The 21,407-nt window shown below is 39.6% G+C and overlaps 1 protein-coding gene across 6 annotated transcripts in view; it reads left to right on the plus strand.

The window, feature by feature from the left end:
* Nucleotides 1–21,407, plus strand: part of LOC103125926 (zinc finger protein 709-like) — a 221,705-nt gene that overhangs the window by 125,403 nt on the left and 74,895 nt on the right. The window contains exon 2 of one of the 6 annotated variants that reach the window (XR_009553953.1): nt 39–290. The exons of the other annotated variants lie outside the window; for them this stretch is intronic. The gene's annotated coding sequence lies outside the window, so the exon portion shown is untranslated. Of the gene's footprint in view, nt 1–38; nt 291–21,407 lie in introns of those variants that run through there. 6 annotated transcript variants of the gene reach the window in all.

Genomic DNA, 21,407 nt, shown 5'->3' on the forward strand with positions numbered 1-21,407 from the left:
TGAGGGAGGTCAGCCGCTGGAATTCTGCTTTTCTTTAGATAGCCAGCTGGAACCGCCAGCACGTGACAGGCAAATCAGAAGCAGGAACGGCAAGCAGGCATTAAGAAAGTTCTGTCCTTGGAGTCTGTGTATCAGGTTCTTCAGATCTCGTTAAGTGACATCTAGGGTTTTGGGAGGTGTGCCACTGTAGTCATGCTGTCTAGTGGGTGACGTCAGGGTGTGCAGGGGTTCAGATGGTTTTTCCGGGATTCCTGTGAAAGAAACACAAACAATCTGCTTCTCGTGGTTAATTTGAACTTGTAACAAGTTATAGGTTTGTTATAGTTGATACCTTGATGATTATAATTGGTTTAAATCTCTTTATGATTTTATTTAAAGGTCATCTAATGTGACCTCCTGTAGCAGTCTCTACAGCAGGATCTTGAGTCCAATTTTAGTTAAAATATGTATTTTAAACAGACTCAAATTGCTTAGAGAGTTAACACATTTTCGTGACAATGATTTTAACATTTACAGTGCCAGATTGATGCCAGATCTGTTGTGGATTAATTTCCACAAGATAGTTTACAGGGCGCTTTTGGGGGACCTTCAAAGGTGTCCTGTATATAAAATTTATATATTTTAGTTTTGGGAATGTATAATCACGTTAAACATTTAGACTTTTACCTTAAATAGTTAGTTACCTTAGCAAATTAATTTTTACCTTGTCTGGTAATAATGTAGCTGTAGGGTTACACTTTTGACCGTTAAGTTAGTGTTACCAAACTTGAGACATACCCATAAACATTTATTTATAACACACTGGAGGATAAAGCACTTTTGTTATAAAAACATATCATTTTAAAAACAAGTTTATATCTGTCATTAGTCACACACCTTAAGACTAAACACTTACATGTATACCAAACCTATATATAAAATCAAAAGAGGGAGAAAAATAAAAATTTTGGAATGTTTCTGGACGTCTCCAGAAACTTTGGCTGCATCCAGCATTTTTTTTTTCCTCTTCTTTTTCTCCTTTTTTTTCTCCTTCTCCAGGGTTATTGCTGGGCTCGGTGCCTGCACCATGAATCCACTGCCTCTGGAGGCCATTTTTCCCCCTTTTGTTGCCCTTGTTGTAGCTTCATTATGGTTATTATTATTTCCCTTGTTGACACAATTCGTTGTTGGATAGGACAGAGAGAAATGGAGAGAGGAGGGGAAGACAGAGAAGGGGAGAGAAAGATAGACACCTGCAGACCTGCTTCACCGCCTGTGAAGCGATTCCCCTGCAGGTGGGGAGCCGGGGGCTCGAACCGGGATCCTTACTCTGGTCCCTGCGCTTTGTGCCACATGCGCTTAACCCACTGCGCCACCACCTGACCCCCAACGTCCAGCATTTTTATATAAAGCCAATTACCTTTTTGAATACTCTGAGCAGATGGTTCATGCAAAAAAAATTTTTGGTCATTCAACACACTCACTCACAACACACAACTGGCCAGTTATAACATAAGACATTCAGGGAAAGGGTAGGAATCTACCCTGTGAGCCAGATTTTGTAGGTTCTGCCATGTCGTATTACGGGTCCTGGGATGTATCCTGCATCTGGTCCTCTTGTAGTATTTCTTGTTCTTCAGGGATAACAGCGCCATCCTGCGGGTATTGTCAGACATGGTGGGCAGGAACCCAGACAGGTTTAGAGAAATTTTGAGGGAAAATGTATGCAAAACCCCTTCCCATGGTCAATAGGGGGTCAGGCTCTTTCCAGATTTTATCGAGTGGGTCTCTCCATTTGACCTTAATGGATGGGAGGGTAGATGGTGTTTTCCAGAGAAGAATAAAAGGAAGTAAGTCCGAGTTATTGTAAATATTAAAGAGATTTAACGTAGTTAAGGCTTTTGCTAGCTGGATATTTGGGGGGTACATTCCTCCTTTAACTTTATTTAATTGAGCCTTAAGGGTTTGATGGGCCCTCTCGACAATGCCTTGTCCCTGTGGATTATAGGGAATGTCTGTAGTATGAGTAATGTTCCAGAGGGAACAAAAATCTTTAAATTGTTTGCTGGTAAGCGCCGGTCCACAGTCAGTTTTCAGTTGAAGAGGTAAGCCCATCACAGCAAAACAGGAGAGCATATGGCTTATAAGCTTTTTAGAGCCTTCTCCTGTCTGAACTGTTGCCCACATAAATTTAGAAAAGGCATCAATTGAGACAAACACATATTTTTGTTTGCCAAAGTTTGGTATGTGGGTGACATCAATTTGCCAAAAAGCATTAGCTTTTAAACCTCGGGGGTTAACTCCAAGGGTCTGGATAGCAGGTGTCTTTATGAGACTTGCACAAGAAGAGCATGTAGCGAGTATATGTTTTAACTGTGGTACAGGAACATCAGGAAATCGAGCTCAAAGGCCTGTAAGATTAACAGGGGTTAGAGAATGAAAATTAGCAGGATCAGAGACAGAGACTGGGAAAGTTCCTGTGGAGGCAAGGCGGTCAACTGCAGCATTCCCTTTGGACAGGGAACCAGGAAGAGGGCTGTGGGAATGAAGGTGTTGAATATACAGTGGTTGGGTTCGAGAACAGAGCATAGAGGCGATTTGAATCAAGAGAGGGGAAAGTGGGTTGTCATCAGTTTTCACATAAGAACGAGCAAGCCATGGAAGTAAGTTAACAGTGTACACACTGTCAGAAAAAAGGTTGAAGGATTCTGGTACAGCTTTTAATGCAAGGAAAACAGCATAAAGTTCTTTGTACCGAGGGGAAGTCTCAGGAAGCTCAGTAAAGAGAGGTTTAGGAGATTGTTTGTCTGGGTAATATATAAGGACAGCAGCTCCCTTTTTTCCGCCATCAGTAAAGATTGTAGGAGCAGAGGGAATGGGATGGCAAATGCTAGAAGAAGAAGAAGGGAATGGGATCCCGAAAGAAAAGTTTAGGTGCTAGTAGAGGCAGAAGAGGTAAAGAAGCTATCAATTTATTAGAAGGAAAATGGTTATCTATTTGTCCTGGAAACCCCACGAAGCTTATGGCAAAGCGGGAATGATGGCGTATAAGCCACTCTGTATCTGTGAGAGAAAAGGGCAGAATAATTAAATCCGGTTCTTTCCCTAAGATCTGCACAGACCTATATCTCCCTTGGCGAACCATGAATGCTAAAGCATCTATCTCAGTGAGGAGTCTTGGAGTTCCTCCTACTGGCGTGTGAAGCCACTCGAGAACCCCATGGTTTTGCCACAATGCCCCCACTACTGATTAGTTTACCAAAGAGGAGGGGGAGAATCGAACAAGGTGCATGTCCTGGAGGGCCTGGTTAACCCTTTCCAGTGACAAGGAGGCCTGGGGAGTTAACTTACATTTTGAGGAGGGCTGTTTGTTTCCTTTCAACAGGTCAAACAGTGGTTAGAGGCAGCTTGTAGGCAGATAGAGATACTGCCTAATCCAATTTAAATTTCCTAGAAAACTTTGTAAAGAAGCAAGAGTAAGGTTAGGAGGAAAGGTGACATTAGGTTTTAAGGGATGAATTTGCGTTAAATCTCTGAACCTAAGAAAGACATTGGAGGAATTAGCTGTATCTTCTCAGGAGCTACATTAAGGCCACTTTTCTTTAATGCAGGAATGAGAGAATCACGTAAGACATAGAGATCTGTATCTGATTTTCCCCATATTAAAATATCTGTATAATGAAAAACATTAAGGCCCTTAGGAATATATGGGACAAGGGCAGATTTAACAGCCTCCTGATAAATTGTAGGACTACTGGCCATACCCTGGGGCAGCACCACCCATTCAAATCTGTCAGCAGGGCTGGCGTTATTAATAGAAGGAACAGAGAAGGCAAAACATTTACAATCTTGCAGATGCAAGGGAATAGAGAAAAAACAATCTTGTATATCAATAGCTATGATTGGAATTCCTGTGGGAATTGCAGAAGCAAGAAGCAAAACCCTTTGGGGGGAGCCCCAGACCTGCATGGTTTTATTTACTGCACGGAGATCTTGAAGGAGGCACCATTTTCCCTAGCGCTTTTTAATCACAAGCTGCTTTTCAAAGGGAAAATTTTTCTTTTCACCAAGAATGTCTGTTTTAAGTCTGTGTGCTAATCTTGTTTTCATTAATGTGTGTTAACCCCTAAGTAACTAAAGTTTGTTTTAAGTTTTAAATAAGATTTAGTTAAGCTAAATGTGGTTTTAAAGATCCCGACTCATAGAGTTGGCACACCTTTACCAGAGTAAAATATAGGACAGTTTCGTCCTTCTGATAGCTTATATCAGCATCAATCCATTGGTTAAAAGATTTTCTGAGATATCCAGGCATGGTAAAATGCCTCCGCACTCTCTCTCACTCTTGAGAGAATTCTAAATATTACCAGCACCCCAATACCAAATGCCACTATGTGTAACAAATTAAACCCTTGGACTGGCCTTCTTCTAACTCAGTCTGGGTAGAGCAGTGGCCTTGCCAGAAAAAACGGGTTAAACATGATATTCCTGGCCTGATAAAAATTTTTATTCAGCAGATGTGATTCAACAAAATTATTTAGTACAAAATGGTCATCTAAAAGAAATGTTAACAGTAAAAATTTATTTTGAACATTTCAGCTATAAGGTTTATCTTAGCTTTTTAAGTTACCTATCCAAATCAAAGTGAAATATCAATTAAGTTGTGTACCCACCCTTGTTCATAGCTGCCCTAAAGGTGTGATACCCAGCAAAGATCCTAACAAACAAAGTTTAACATTTTACTTAAAATTGTTTAAGTGATTTCAAAAAAAGAAAAAAGGAGTTTCCAACACAGTTTTTATATGGTAACATAAAGGTAAAAATTCATTTGCTAAGACAGCTAAAGATTTAAAGTAAAAGTCTTAAGTATTTAACGTGATAATTCTTCATCTCCAAATTGATATCCAGATTATCTATGTATTTAACAAAAAAAAAGTTCCAGCACATTCCAGAGGGCCCCCAAAATGTCCTGTGAACTGTTTTGTAGATATTGGTCCACAGCAAATTTGACATTTGTCTGACACTAGAAATGTTTTTGAGAAACAATGTCACTAATGTGTGTTAACTCTTTAAGTAACTTAAGTTTGTTTAAAGTTTAAAGAAAAATTTAGTTAAACTGAATTGGGTTTAGAGATCCTGGATATGAGAATTGCTAGAGGAGGTTAAAGAGATAACATTTAAATTTATGTTCTTTAAAATTCAAACAAAGCCTCTTAAAATTAGGTATCACACACTGAGGATGTGTCTAGATCTTGACTGTGATAGATAAAAAAAAGTTTTAAAATACTTTCTCAACTAAACTGGAAAAACTGGCTTGGGTTAGTAAAAGATAACACAATAGTTATCTTTATGCCTGAAGATGTTGCTCTGATAAATGAGGTTTAATTTAAATAAGATATGTAAAAAATTTTCTTCCAAATAATACTTATCAAATAAATATGGGGTGGCCTAATGTAGAGCTGTATAGATGTTTTAGCTAACCTTTTTACATTTTATTCAATAAATATGCCCCTGGTTTCCCTGAGAAAAAACTTTAGATATTAAAACATAAGAGAGATTAGATAAAAAGTTAAGGGTTTTGTGTCTGTTGTAGACCAAAACGCTCTGGTTAAAACTTTTATTTTAAAACTTGTTAAGAGATTTTTTTTTATCTTACTCATGAGTTAGTTACTTTTGCTTTTACAGTGACTCCTTCTGATAAAGTTGTTACTGAGATAACTTCCCTATTTAGAAAGACTACAAAAATTATTATCAAATAATTGGCTTTTGAGAGTATATATTCTACCTGTCAAACTAAATTAGTTCTTTTAGAAAGTAAAAAATTATCTAGCTTGTTTTAAGATACCGTTTATTCTTGATAAATTAAGGTAATACATGGTGCCTCTGGTCTGATAGATTTGCTTTGGCAAATCCTGATTTAACAAAATTATTATTCTAAACATTTAAGCTATGAAGTTTTTATTTTAGCTTTTTAAGTTGCCATATTAGAGTTCTAAAGAGCAAAATCTATTAAGAGTTTTATATCTATGCTTACTCATGATAGCTTTGTGAGGAGTAAAGATCTTAGTAAACTAAGTTATAGTAGTGTGCTTCAACTGTCGAATCAGTTGAAAATAATGCTAAAAAATGGTAAACATTTTATCATGTCAACACATTAGGTATTGATTTTCTATAACATATTGGTATATTTTAATAAAGAGCCGTCTAAAATCATATGAAAAAAGTCAAGCCAATTCTAACCATTAGATCATCAATTAACTTGGTACAAGTTCTCTCCCTAAGTAAATAATTATAGGTACATCTACACATGAAGAACTGACTACTCAGATGGTAAGATTTAAAACTAAACATTTTTCTTTTTTTTTTTTTATTTATGGGTGTGTGATGACTCCTAAAGACATTCATATCCTAAAATTTTTCTCCTTTTTTTTCAAGCCTCTTAAAATTTTAACGCTTGATCTGCCATAGTGAGGACACTTTACTGGCTCCTGCATTGTTTAATTAAGATCCTGCTATTCAGACTTTTAAGATTAATATCCATTGATAAAACCCAATGCTCTCTGACAGATTAATGTAATTCACCTGCCCATGTTTAGTAAACAAAAACTTATTTTTTCTTTTGTCTCAGTATCTTTTCCAAATTTATGTGGGCTACAGCTCAAACAAAAAAAAAACCTCAAAAACCTTAAGAGCCATATGCTCTGTTTTGCTTCAGTAGACATCCAATCCATGTATTTTTGTTTCCGTTAAAACATTAAAAGCTCAATAAATAAATAAGAAAGAAGGGGAATGCACCCCCCAGTATTCCGTTGGCTAAAGTGTCAATGAAGGAACTATACTAAGCCTTTTTAACATTTACAAAAATTCAAATTGTCCATTTATTATATCTCATTGACAAAACCACCCACTTTTCCAGTTAGAGACATATTTCCTTTTTCTCTTTTTCAACACTGGATGTCCATGTTTGTTTTCCTTTTATTATGGTGGATGATCCACAGAGTCCCTGTTGGCAAGTCCTTACCACAAAGGACGCCATGGCAGTATATACTCCAGCTAATCTCACTAGCTTATCCAAGTCTTCTCTTTCTGCTGACCTATCACTGCTGACTTCATTCACCTCCTCTGTGTTTTGGTACAACACCACCCTATATTTTCATGTCAATTCTTCTCTACCTGGTCCTTGCCTCCTAGTTTTGCTTGTTCCACAGCTGACCCTCTATGAAGAAGAAAAATTTCATCAGTTGGCACTGACGATCAGAGGACCAGACGTGCTGTGTTTCTCCCCCTGGACATCACATCCACTGACTGCTTCCCTTAGACATGCTGGTGGCGCGCTAGGACACTTTGATGCCCCTTATGGAACCCTTGATTAGTCTTTTGTTAATGATTACCTTGGGACCCTTTATTTGTAATAAGATTATTGGCTTTATAAAATAACAAACTGACTCCTTGGCATCAAAACCCTTACAAATATATTACCACAGACTTGATTTGGCTGACAGAGGCTTGGCTGAACCTGAGGGTGACAGACCTCTTTTAGGAGCTGCATAAAACTCAGATTTATGCACGCCAGCCTTGGCATGGCGTCGGCACCGGTAAGGGGTGCAGGGCTAAGCACTGCAGGGGGAGGACACTATAGTCCGCCTCTGAGTCCCCCGTGAAGCAAACCTGATTTGCATGGAGGTTGGTGTCAGTCATCAGAACTCATCGCCATGAATTTTCCTCACCTTAGAAATAGTGGCTCTGCCTCCCCTCCCCAAAAAGACACCAAGAGCCGTATAAGATGTGGGAAGATCAGTTCTATATTTACCCTGCAGGAGAAATCAGGTCAATACTTCGCCCCTCTAGTTAATGCCCGCTTATCTCTTGATAAGATTCCTAGCTTTTACCCTCAATTGCCCGCCTCACTTAAATTGTAAAAAGGGAGGACAAGCAGGGAGCCAGGACCTTAGCTAAGACTCTCATATAGCCGGTGAGAGGACATTCCAATCATTGTAACTGAGATTACCATCTAACTATTTGGAAAGTTGCTCACCCACCTCCCTCCCCCACTACCTTAGCAGAACTTCCTCTTTGTTTGTGCATAAATTGTGGCTGCAAAATAAAATTTTCAGAGCTTGATCAGACCTCCTGTCTTGCTCTCGTTCTTCGTGTCTCTTGTCCCCTCCATTCTCTCACCCCCTACCCTAGGTTTCCGTTGATAACCCTGCAGGCCGGAGCAGTACTTATTTGTACTACCTGGAGCACTAGGTGAAGTAAGTACAGTGAAGACAGCACCAGATGGTTCCTGGTGGATGTAGAATCAGGTGACCAGGAGTCGGGTGGTAGCGAAGCAGGTTGAGCCCATGTGCTGCAAAGTGCAAGGAATGATATAAGGATCTCAGTTCGAGCCCCCGGCTCCCCACCTACAGAGGGACTGAATTTTCAGCCTGACTATCAGGTCCTTCCTAGTTCCCAACCTGAGTCAAGAATCTGAATTGAGATCATGAGAATCTCAGTCAAGGGTGAGGCATTATTAGCATGCTGTTTAGGGAAAACTCTCTGCAAGGACATCAGCAACTACTCCCCACACCCTATAGGAAGGCCAACTATGCACAAATTCCTACATTCTGTCATAGTATCTTTTTAAGGTAATTTTTAATTTACATTAACAATAGAGAGATACTAAGAGAGACAAGAGCACAGCTCAGCTCTGGCTTATGGTGGTGCTGGGTGTTGTTTTCGTCGGGCTATGTTGTTTTTGCCGGGCTGGCTTCACAGGCGGGTAACAGATGACCAGGGACTCATGGTTGAGCTGTAGGCAGTATCTCTTTATTCATGCAGGATGCAACACAATCTAAGCCGAGCTAAGCTAAACTAAAGGTCCCATAAAACTCACAATGCTGTCTTTCTATATACTTGCCAAGTAGGGTGGAAACAGGATTTGACATAGAGAGGGTGGAGAGAAAAGTGACTGGTGAAAATCAGACTGTGACAAGGAGAGGATCAGGGTGTGACAAGGAGAGGGGGTGGAGCAGGTGAGAATCCTATCACTGAACCACTAATGCCCTGGAGGGAGGGTGGTGCTTGTTAACAGCGGGTTATGTAAATAGAATGAAGTGGATATGTAAATAGAATAGTGTTAAGCAGGGAGGATTTAAACCAAATGAAACAGAAGGGGTCTCATGCATACCAATAGCTGGGGATTGCACCTGGAACTTTGGACCGTCAGGAACAAGTGTCTTTTTGCATAACCAACCCAAGTATCTCTTTTTCCATTCAACTGTGATTTCCATAAAAAGAGGTTGGGGAGGGGGCTGGGTGATAGTGCAGCAGTTTAAGCAAAAGTGGCCCAAAGCCCTAGACAAGGATCCCCATTCAAGCCCTCTGCTAAACAAATGCAGGGAGTCGCTTCACAGGTTATGAAGCAGGTCTGCACTTGTCTTCTCTATCTTTCTCTCCTCCTCTGTCTTCCCTCTCTCTCTTGATTTCTCTATACCTTATCCTACAACAACACCTAGGACAACAATAACAGTAATAACTACAATAAGGGCAACAAAAATGGGAAAAAAGGCCTCCAGGAGCAGTGGATTCATAGTGCAAGTACCCAGCCACAGCAATAACCCTGGAGGCAAAAAAAAAAAAAAAAAGAGAATCAGTTCAGCACAGAGGGTAGATAGCATAATGGTTATGCCAAGAGACTCTTAATGCCTGAGGCTCCAAATTCCTAGGTTCAATCACACCTACTAGCATCAGCCAGAGCTAATCAGTATTCTGACAAAAAAGAAATTAAATAAATAAAAGACATGCAGATGTGAACACCAGGAGACAATGGCTGAAGTTAATCCCCTTGGAATTCCTCTATGGGAGCCTGAGGGCTTTTAAAGTATAAGTAGGCTTCTTAGCTTAATCCCTGTCTCCTGACCAAGAGATACAGCAGGGTGGGGTCATAGTTAATCCAGTGGTTATGTAAAGAGACTCTCACAGCTCCACTGCTAGGTCACTGAGGTATAGACTGTCTCCTAAGTTTCCTGGTTAGTGCTCTGTCCCCTGGTGTCAACAAAAGGCCTCCATGCCACTGCTCCAGGTTCTGAGGGCAGTAGCAATAGAGACTCACAGTTGCATTTGGTGAGTCTCTGGGGAGTCCTCTCCTCCCTTCAGCTGTCTTTTTGTTGGTGAAACAGACTGGAGATGGAGTCTCAACTGGTAAACTGCTGGACTGTTACCAGCCACTTAATCTCTCCCTAGGTTTCTCTCTGTCCATGAGCCACCTGTGTTTGCACTCGCCAGTGATTTGGTGGGTTCCTGAAGTGGTTCTAGGCCTGCTTGTTGTGGTCCCAGGTGGTCTCTTTTGGTATTCCTAGTTGACCCAGGAGAGGAGAGGAGAGAAACACATCTGCTGCTGCTTTGTAGCCTCTCCTCTGGAAGTCCCTTATAGGAATATTTTAACCCAGGTGCCTGCCCCTCCCAAGTTAACGCTTCTCATCGGAATATTTCTAAAGTTGTGCAGACCTCCCACATTTAGTACTAGTATTAAACGAGAGTAAAATGTCTGAGCAATAATTCTAATTATTTGTGCCTGTTTTCAAAGCAGCTTGTAAAACTTCATAGAAAGTTGCACAGAAGGGTGGGATAGATAGCATAATGGTTATGCAAAGAGACTCTCATGCCTGAGGCTCTGAAGTCCCAGGTTCAATCTATACAACACCATAAGCCAGACCTGAACAGTGCTCTGGTAATAAAAAAGAAAGAGAAGAATGGAAGAAAGAATGAATGAAAGAAAGTGGTATAGAAAAGGGCCAAGTTCACATGAGTAGTAAGTCTGGAATATGACCATAGGTGATGGGGGGGCTGTGTTAATTCTGGAAAAATCAATCAGAAGAAACTGTCCAGAGACAGTTCAAAGTGTCCAAAGCTATGAAATGACTAGAGAGCAAGTTGAGAGGACAGAGCATACATCTGCCTTTTCTAAGAATGCGACAGTCTTCGAGATGGGTCATGGCAACAACCACATGTCTGTGGCAACGTGATGCCACCAGCAGCATGTTCGCACCTCTGTGCTGTCTGACACAACAGTCACTAACTGCAGTGTCTGCTGAGTTCTTGAAAACTCATCAGCTTAACTGACTTTTGCCTGAAGTGTCAACCAAATGCCAGACTTTGAACAATTATGCCCGGTATTTTTTTTTCAATGTTTAAATCTATAAAATCGGCCCAGTGATTTCAAATTGACTACATGTTGAGATGATAAGTATTTGTGTAGAGATGAGCTGAAAAATAAATGTAAAATTGGTAATTAAAGTATAGGCAGGCCTGGACTCCAGCACCCTGATAGCTATACAAAGAATTAGAGAAAGCAATTCAGTTGGAGGCTGCAGCTGCAGAACCCAGAGGTGAGGAATCATAATAAAAGAAGACACCTTTGAGAATCCAGAGGCAGGAAAAGAAGATAACCACAGGGCTGTAAAAAAAATCCTCACTTACCCCATACATATGTAATGGATAACCATAGTTGTAACACTGTCATGTACTTTGTATTCTAAATTGTATATAAGCCCTAGTAAGACTTAGATAAGGGGTTGAGCACCCAAAACAGCTGTGAGGTCTGGGCCCTAGCCCTTATCCCGAACTAGTAAATAAAGCTCTTTGTCTTTACATTACCCTGGTCTCTTGGTGAATTTCTTGGTTTACCGAACCTAATAATTTGGACGCAGTGGGCTAAATCAGTAGTTAAAATTTATTGGTGTCTTACGCCAAAGTATAAGACTCTGGGGTGTAGGGCAGGGCTCTGGTCCTGGAACATGATGGCAGAGGAGGACTTAGTGGGGTCGAACTGTTATGTGGAAAACTGAGCATGTTACATATGTACAAACTATTGTATTTTACTGTTGACTGTAAACTATTAATACCCCAACAAAGAAACTTGAAAAATAGTTAAAATTCATTTGAGCAATTTTTTTTTTTTACTTCCTTCATGGGGACACTAGCAAATTTTAGACTCATGTGTGGACTGACAGTTATAGTATCCTTTATTAGTGAGGCCAAGCTTTGGGGGCACCAAGCAGAGTGGAAATGGCACAGTGCTCAGGCTCAAGTCTTGGGAGAGAGACAGATGATCTCTCTAGCATATGAGATGCTTGTCGTAAAAATTTGGGATTCCTTGCTGACAACCCAACAGCCCACTCACTGCCCCTCAGAATACCTCACCAGGACCTCTTTAAGTGTGAAAATGTGTATATTATGTGGTCAAAGTGGTGCCCACATGTGGTCATCTCAGGTGTTTTCTGTGGCAGTGTGACAGCTCAGACTCTTGCATGGGTGACCTCCACAGCCAGGACTGCCTGCCTGCCTGCCTGCCTGCCTGCCTGCCTGCCTGCCTGCCTTTGGGAAACTCCACACTGCCTGAGAATGAAGCTGTGAATCTGAATTGGCCCCACCCCCACTCCTCCTCTGCTCTGAAGGGAGCAAGTCTTCATTCAAGTCATCCAGGGAGAAGTCTGATCCAGATAAACCCATCGACACTCCTTAATCCACTCAGCTGTCCTGCTCTCCTATCAGCATTCAGAATTCAAAGGGTGGGTAGGGGGTTGGAGACAGGTACAAAGTCTCAGGCTTCTGTCTCCAGAGACAGAATCTTCTAGCTCTGGGAAGTCTCCTGCCTGCTGCTCCAGCCCCTCTGGTTGAGAGGAGCCAGCAAACCTCCTCACAGCAGGTAAGTTACCCAGCTCTCCTTGATGCCTGGGACCCCATCCCCACACCACCCATTCCCTGTGTGTGGGCAGCTGGGGTGGGGATTGAATGTGGGAATGTAAACCCTGAGCTTTTTTATGGCATGTAAACCCGGAGCTTTCAAAGGGGAGTCTACTCCACAAATAAGGATCTGTTCTGTTTAGCTCTGGTTTATGGTGGTACAGAGGATTGAACTTGATTCCTCGGAGCCTCAGGCAAGAGATTCTCTTTGCATAACCATTATCCTATCTACCCTCTAGCAATAAATAGTAAATATAAGTACCCCACTAACAGTAAATCCCATTGATCTGATCTGGGGCCCATATTCAGCACAGGAGCCTGTGTAACCTCTGCATCCCTGGAGGTCTGAACTTGATTTCATAGTCATATGTAGGAGCATTCTAGGCTGCAGTTATTTCAAGTCAAGTTTTCCATGAGTGGCAGAGTATGTTAACCCAGTCTCCTTTTGGAAAGTGGGGCAGTCCCTACCATTGTTGTTCCACTTTGAAGGTAAGGTCCTGTAGAGACCCACAAGAGGTTCCATGATGCTCTTCCTGATGGAGACGACCAGTGGTGGAGGAGAGAGTAGAGATCTGTTAGAGGTCTGGGACTGTAATGTCTATGTGGGGTTCTTACAATTATCTGACTAGAGTCCCAGATGATGGGGTTATCTGGTGACCCCATGTTTAGAATATACTGTACTAGGGCGGGGGAGACAGCAGAATGATTCTGCAAAGACATTCTTGTGCCTGAGGCACCAAAGTTGCCAGGTTCAATCCCCAGCACCACTATAAGCCAGAGCTGAGCTTTGCTCTGGATTAAAAAAAAAAAGGATTTCTTGTACCATATAAGACCTTACTATGATTTATGCCATTTAATGGTATTTACAAATAACTGTATCTTAAATACTGACAAGACCAGTTGTTTCTAGCCATCCTGGTCTGATATTATAGATGATGTAGTATTTCTTTCTTTTTTACTTATTTATTTTCCATTTTGTTGCCCTTGTTTTTTATTGTTGTAGTTATTATTGTTGTTGTTGTTGATGTCATCTTTGTTCGGTAGGCCAGAGAAGAATGGAAAAAAGGGGAAGACAGAGGGGTAGAGCGGGAGATAGACACCTGCAAACCTGTTTTGCTGCCTGTGAAGCGATGCCTCTGCAGGTGGGGAACCGGAGTTCAAACTGGGAAACTTCCGCTGGTTCTTTTGCTTAACCCTCTGTGCTAACCCTGATTTCGTATTTCAAAGAGCAAGTCATTAATAGAAATGTACTAATTTAAGCCCACTCTAAAATTTTAATGAGGTTACAAATGTGAAAATCTAAGTGTTTAGATTAAAGGAATGTCTACTTAGAACTGGGGTGTATGCATCATAAAAATTCTAAGATATTCAATATATTTTACCCCTCCAATAGTTTAGTGATTTATAAGACTTTAAGTTAATAGGAGTGTATATTAACACCATCCCTGGCAACAAAAGTCTGTGTCCTACCCCCATGCCACTATAATGAAGCTAGTAATCTACCCTAACACTCCCACAGAGTGCTTACTTGGGTATAGTACTGCTATTTTTGCTTTGTATCCTCATTCCTGTTCTAGTTTCTCAACTTTTGTTTATGAGTGGGATCATCCAATACGGATCTTTCTCTTTCTGACTTATTTCACTTAATAGATTTCCTTCTAGCACCATCCAGGATGTATTGGGAAGGTGGGTTCATTATTCTTAATGGCTGAGTGTTGCATTGTGTATGTATAGCACAACTTTCTCAGCCATTCATCTGAGAAAGTTCCTGGGCACCTGGTTTGTTTCCAGGTTTTGGCTATTATGAAGTGTGCTGTTATGAACATAGATGCACACACTTCTTTTTGGATGGGGGTGATTGACTAGGTGTCCAGCCCTAAGAGGAATGACTGGTCCATAAGGAAGGTCCATTTCTGGTCTTGTGAGGGTTCTTCAGACTGCTCTCCACAAGAGTTGTACCAGTTTACATTCCCACCAGCAGTACAAGAGGGATTCTTTGTTGTCCCCACAACCTCTCCACCATTTGTTGCTGCTGTCATTTTTGATGTCTGACTTTCTCATGGGGCTGATGTGGTGTTGGTTGTTACACCAGGCCCACTGCATTGCTTAAGACTGTGGTCTATTTACATAATCAATTTTTTTGTCTGAGACCCACCCTTTCTGGAGGGCACTTGTTTAATCCCCATTGGTTCTTGCTCTTTTTCCACTTTGCCCCTTCTCCTAGTCACTTCCTTTTTTCCACCCTGCCACTTCCGCCTCAGGAGATATAAAAAGGCAGATCAATAAAGGCAGCATTGCATTGTGTTCCCGTTCCAGGAGTCCCAGAGTCTCTCTCTCCAGAGACACGAGTTCCTGATGCCTTTCCCACACAGCAGCCTAGGTTGGCTCAGGTCAAATTCTCTCCAACCCAGAGAGCTCGAGCGAGTGCCCAGGAAGAAGAACCCGCAGGATAGCTAGGAGATGTGGTATCTCATTGTTGTCTTTATTTACATTTCTCTAACAAGCAGTGATGTGGAGCAGTTTTTCATATGTCTGTTGGCCATTTGGATCTCTTTTGTAGTGAATATCCTTTTCAGATCCTCAGCCCATTTTTAGATGGATCATTTGTTTTTTTGTTGCTAAGTCTGGTGACCTCTTTATAGAGTTTATATATTTTTGTTACTAGCCTCTTGTCTGATGTATGGCATATGAAGATCTTCAAATCTTTGAGGGGACTCTTTGTTTGGGTGATGGTTTCCTTTGCTATACAGAAGCTCTACAGCTTTGTATTCTCCCATTGATTTGTTTTTGTTTTAGCGTTCTTTGCAATTGGATTTGTATCAACAAAGTTGTCCTTGAGGTTTAGGTGGGAAAGAGTTCCACCAATGTTTTCCTCTGAGTATTTGATAGTTTCTGGCCTAACATCCAGGTCCCTGATCAAACTGGAGTTGACTTGTTTCTAGTGAGATAAAGTGATTCAATTTTATTCTTCTGCATGTTTCAACCCAGTTTCCCAGCACCATTTATGGAAGAGAGCCTCCTTCCTCCATGTAATACTTTGAGCCCCCCTAATCAAAAATTAGGTGTCCATATAGGTTTGGGGGTTTGTTTCTGGGCTTTCAATTCTTTTCCACTAGTCTGTGTACCTATTTTTATTCCTGTACCAGTCTGGTTTCATTATGATTGCCTTATAATATAGTGTGAGATCTAGGAGTGTGATGCCACCATTTTTATTTCCTTTCTTTAAGATTGTTTTAGCAATTCTAGGTGTTTCTGTTTCCAGATAAATGATTGAGCTCTAGACTGTGTCCAAAATAAATAAATAAATAAATGAAAGAAAGAAAGAAAGATAGCGAGAAAAAGAAAGAAAAAAATGAAAAAAAACCTTTGCTTGGGAAAAGAACCCCCTCCTCTAGATGGCTCCTGCCGAGTTTGGTATTTTGATAAAGAAATTATATGAAGTGGTCTCTTGCCTGTAGCTGGCTCTCTTACTCCTCTTGTGTGGGTTTTTTTTTCTTGTAGTGCAGTAGAAAAGAGTCAATCTCACAGTCTGTGGGCCAACTCCATGTTTACTTTGTCCTTTTCAGCCTCTGTTTGCCAGCCTAAGGGTGGGTTATAGGACTCTTCCTTGGTTCCTTAGAGCTCTCCTACATTCTCTCTGCTACTGGCCTGGAAATCCTACCCTCACCTGAAATTCCCAGGTTAAAAGCAGCCTCCTTCAGAGCTTATGCCAGGTGTAGTCTTCAAGCTGCCATCTGGATTCCATCCACCCCAGCCACCTCCCCATGTCACTGTTTTAATATAGATCTCTGAGCAGTATTTAGGTGAGATTAAGTGCACCGTGAGAGTTTAACTTGCTGCACTACCGCCCAACTCCCGTCTTACTAGATTTTTGCGAATGCTTTTGTTGAAGAAAAATTAAAGAGTTGGAAAGAGATGTCAATGGAATCTGTGGTCTTTGTAATGGCCCTAATAGGCAGGATAACTCACTAAATGTTTCCATAATCTCTTCATTTACATTGAACATCTAGGGTATTGTACCTTTTATTCACTGCAGTGTCTTCCATCTAGGGGCCATACTGTCCAGTGAAGAAGAGGCTTTGCTGTTAGATTTCAAACAGAGTCTCAAACTATTGCTGTGATAGATCTTCCATTTTCTGGCCTGAAAGACATTCAGTAAAGGAGGAAGAGATGGCAGTTTCTTGGGTAAGTGACTTGCCCCCCATCAGAGTCTGTTTCTTTTTCTCTTGAATAAGTTTTTCTAAATTGATACATGTTTAATTTTCTTTTTCTTTTTTTTTTTTTTTTTGCCCATCATACTATTTCCTGTATCTCTTGTCTCTTCATTCCTATTTCTGTCATGGCACTGATCATCCCTGGCTTATGGTGGGTCAAGGAATTGAACCTGGAAGCTGAGAGCCTCAGGCAGAAAGCTTATGTTATCTCCTCCACCCTCATTTTTTTCACTTACTCTTTTTATTATGTAATTTTCATTTATAAATTGGAAACACTGAGATGTCTATAGGATACAAGGGGTACAATTCCATATAGTTTCCACTACCAGAATGCCACATCCCACCCCCTCCCCTGATGGTTATGCAGGGGGACATAGCATAATGGTTATGTGAGATGTTTGAATCCACTGCTCCAGAAAGCCATTTTTCCTTTGCATTTTATTTGATAGGAGACACCTAAAAGCCTTTTTAATGCTCATGAAGTATCTCCCACTCAGGAGGGAAGCAGGCCTCTAGCCTAGGTCCTGTTTCATGGTGATATGTACACTTAACCAGGTGCATCACTGCCATGCACCTGATAATAATTAAATTATTTGTATAACATTCTTGAAGTTTTAACTTTGTTTTTGGACACTGACTCTCCACAGAGAAGCCTAGTGTGGTATGATCACTCTAAATAGTATAATTTTCATGCTTCAATAATGATGTTAATTTTATAAAGAGCTATGTGTGGCTAGAGAGATTTCATTTCTAACAAGATTATCATAATCATCATGTGTTACTTTTTTATCCCATCTTTTTTTATCACTGTGGATTCATTATAAATTTATTACACCCAGTGGCCATTTTCTGTCTTATTTATATTTTTGAGTCTTATGTGGGTGAAGAGAATTGAATAAGGAAAATGAGGTGGAAAGTGAAGTCGAGATATCTCTATCTCTGTATGTCATAAGAAATTGTTTTCATATTTAATAAATGAAATTAATGTTTATTTTCTTTTAATAAAAAGAACTGAAAGTACCAAGAAGGCACACCAGACGTTGAGTTCTAATTCCCCCGGGACTATAGGTTCAATTCTAGTTAACTTCTCCTTCACTCTCCCTATCAAATTCTCTTTACCTATATAAACTCTCCCTTTAAATAAGGAAGAAAATGTCCAAACTGCTCTACCACTTGTGAAGTGTCCCCCCAACCTCCCCACCCCCGTGCATGTGAGAATAAGGATATTGAATCTAGGTCCTTATTTTTTTTCCACAAGATTTTATTTATTTATGAGAAAGATAGGAGGAGAGAGAAAGAACCAGACATCACTCTGACACATGTGCTACTAGGGAAAAAACTCAGGACCTCATGCTTGAGAGTCCAAAGCTTGATCACTGGACAACCTCCCAGACCACAAATCTATGTCCTTTTATATGGCAACATGAGCACCCTATCAGTTGTACTCCCACACAGTCCTCTAAGGATTTATCATTAACTAATTACCAAACTATAGAGAGGGAATAGTGAGAATAGGGATATCTCTCTGTCCCATGAGATGCCAGGGATTGTACTCAGGGCCTGAGTGAAAGAATGTCCAGCATTATAATCAATGTACCAACCTCTAGACAATGATGAAGAGGTATTTGATGCTCACATCAGTGAAGGCATGTTTGCAGATGAAACAATAATTCACAGACTTCATAAAATAGAGACTGAATGGATAAACTGTTGTCACTCGCATTTTCTCACAAGAAAATATTGCACACATTTTAGGGCTCAGTGACCTATGAAGATGTAACTGTGATATTCACTCAGGAGGAATGGGCACTATTGAATCCTTCAGAGAAAAAACTCTACAGAGATGTGATGTGTGAAAACTTCAGAAACTTTCTTTCAATAGGTAACTATAATTGCCTTAAATTTTCAACCAGAAGACAAATCACTTTTTGTTCAGCAATGTAGCAATGGAGACAGTGTTAAATGAGCAAGGTTTGACCATGAGTTACGATGGATGAAAAAGTCAAGTTAACTTTATAATTTCTAATACATTTATATTTTATAATTTTAGAAAAGATACAGGAACATTTCACCAAAGAGCAGCATAACTTGCCTGGGAGTAAACAAAGGTGAGAGATACATTTACAGTGAAGTGTGATGTACCACCTAAAAAGCTACTGTGTTTTCAAAAATGTTGTCTCTGTAATTTACTGAGATCTGGTGCCTGCTTGGTTTCCCTGTATATGTAGACTCATGGGTTCTTGATTGTGTGCTCTGATTTAATAATTCATAGCACCCCTTTGAATACAATTTATTAAGAAAATGAAATTTATAATCACTACAACAAATAGATTAATTTTTCCAGTAATCTCATCAAAAAGACTTCATGAATAGGTTATAGAATAGTTGGTTGGACAAGTGACTCAAAGAAGAAGTATTTGATCTCTACTACTAGTTTTCATTTGAGTCACTGGCAACAAAAGTACCATAATGATGTTCTACATTATCTGTCTTTTATCTAATTCATAGGAAAAACTTTCTCACATGTAACTAATAAACTGAAATTTTAAAAAGGATACAAAGATGCTTAGTATTTATAAAATATTATACTTGGAAACAATAAGAATATCTTCAATGTATGAATATTTATATTTTTATGAAACTTAGAGAAAAGATCAATCTTTTCAAAAAAATTTCAACAGAAACCTTAAACTTGCTATTAACAAATACTAGTTCAATTAATACATACAAAATATCTGTAAAGATATCATTAGTTTTAGCATAATAGATTTTATGAAAGTATATTTCATTATTTTTTAAAACATTTATTTACATATTTATGTTCCTTTTTGTTCCCCTTGTTGATATCACCAATTTTTATCTCATTTATTTATTTCTTGGATAGAGACAGCCAGAAATTAAGAGGAAGAGGTAGATAGAGAGTGAGAAAGGCAGAGAGACTCCAGCATTCCTACTTCACCACTTGGAAAGCTTTCCTCCAGCAGTTGGGGATCAGGGTCTTAAATCTAGGTCTTTGAGCATTACATCACGTGTGTTCAGCCTGTTGTGCCACTTCCCAGCCCATTTACCAAATTTTAAACTTTTATTTTCAACTTGAGATCTTTTTATAATTTTGAATATTTGTGATATTTTTCAGTATATGTTTTTATTCAAATCTATTGTTAATGTCTGATTTTGTGGCTTGTTAAGTAAAATAATGCCCTGTATTTTGAAAATAGACTCAATTTCAATTATGTTCATTAAAATGTCATTAATAAATTATTCATGATTTTACAGGAATACAACTTTGAAAATCTCTGAGGGCAAAAAAAGTCAGAATGGTAGAAAATCTCAAGAATGTGAAGTATACAACAAATTTTTCACTTATTATAATAATCTTCAGCAACATGAAAGAATTCATAGTGGAGAGAAACCCTATGAATGTAAACTATGTAGTAAAACATTCAGTAATTCCAGTAGTCTTCAGAGACATGAAAGAATTCACAGTGGAGAGAAACCCTACGAATGTAAACTATGTAGTAAAACATACCGTTATTCCAGTGATCTTCGGAGACATGAAAGAATTCACAGTGGAGAGAAACCCTATGAATGTAAAGTATGTAGTAAAACATTCACTTTTTCCAGTAATCTTCGGTCACATGAAAGAACTCACAGTGGAGAGAAACCCTACATATGTAAACTATGTAGTAAAGGATTCAGCTTTTCCAGTAGTCTTCGGAAACATAAAAAAAGGCACACTGGAGAGAAACCCTACATATGTAAACTATGTAGTAAAGGATTCAGTCATTCCAGTCATCTTCAGACACATCAAAAAATTCACAGTGTAGAGAAACCCTATGAATGCCAACAATGTAGTAAAACATTCATTCGATCCAGTTATCTTAAGAAACATCAAAAAACTCACAGTGGAAAGAAACCCTACGAATGTAAACAATGTAGTAAAACATTCACTCTTTCCAGTAATCTGAAGAAACATCAAAAAATTCACAGTGGAGAGAAACCCTATGGATGTAAACTATGTAGTAAAACATTCACTTTTTCCAGTAATCTTCGGATACATGAAAGGACTCACAGTGGAGAGAAACCCTATGAATGTAAACTATGTAGAAAAACATTCAGTCATTCCAGTAATCTTCGGAAACATGAAAGAACTCACAGTGGAGAGAAACCCTACAAAAGTAAACTATGTAGTAAAGCATTCAGTTATTCCAGTCAGTTTCAGACAAATGAAAGAACTCACAGTGGACAGAAACCCTATGAATGTAAACTATGTAGTAAAACATTCAGTCATTCCAGTAGTCTTCGGAGACATGAAAGAATTCACAGTGGACAGAAATCCTACAAAAGTAAACTATGCAGTAAAACGTTCACTTTTTCCAGTAATCTTCGGACTCATGAAAGAACTCACAGTTGAGAGAAACCCTATGTATGTAAACTATGTAGTAACACATGAAAGAACTCAGGGTGGAGAGAAACATTATGTATGTA

The sequence above is a fragment of the Erinaceus europaeus genome, chromosome 13 (assembly GCF_950295315.1).
Source record: "Erinaceus europaeus chromosome 13, mEriEur2.1, whole genome shotgun sequence".
NCBI lineage: Eukaryota > Metazoa > Chordata > Mammalia > Eulipotyphla > Erinaceidae > Erinaceus > Erinaceus europaeus.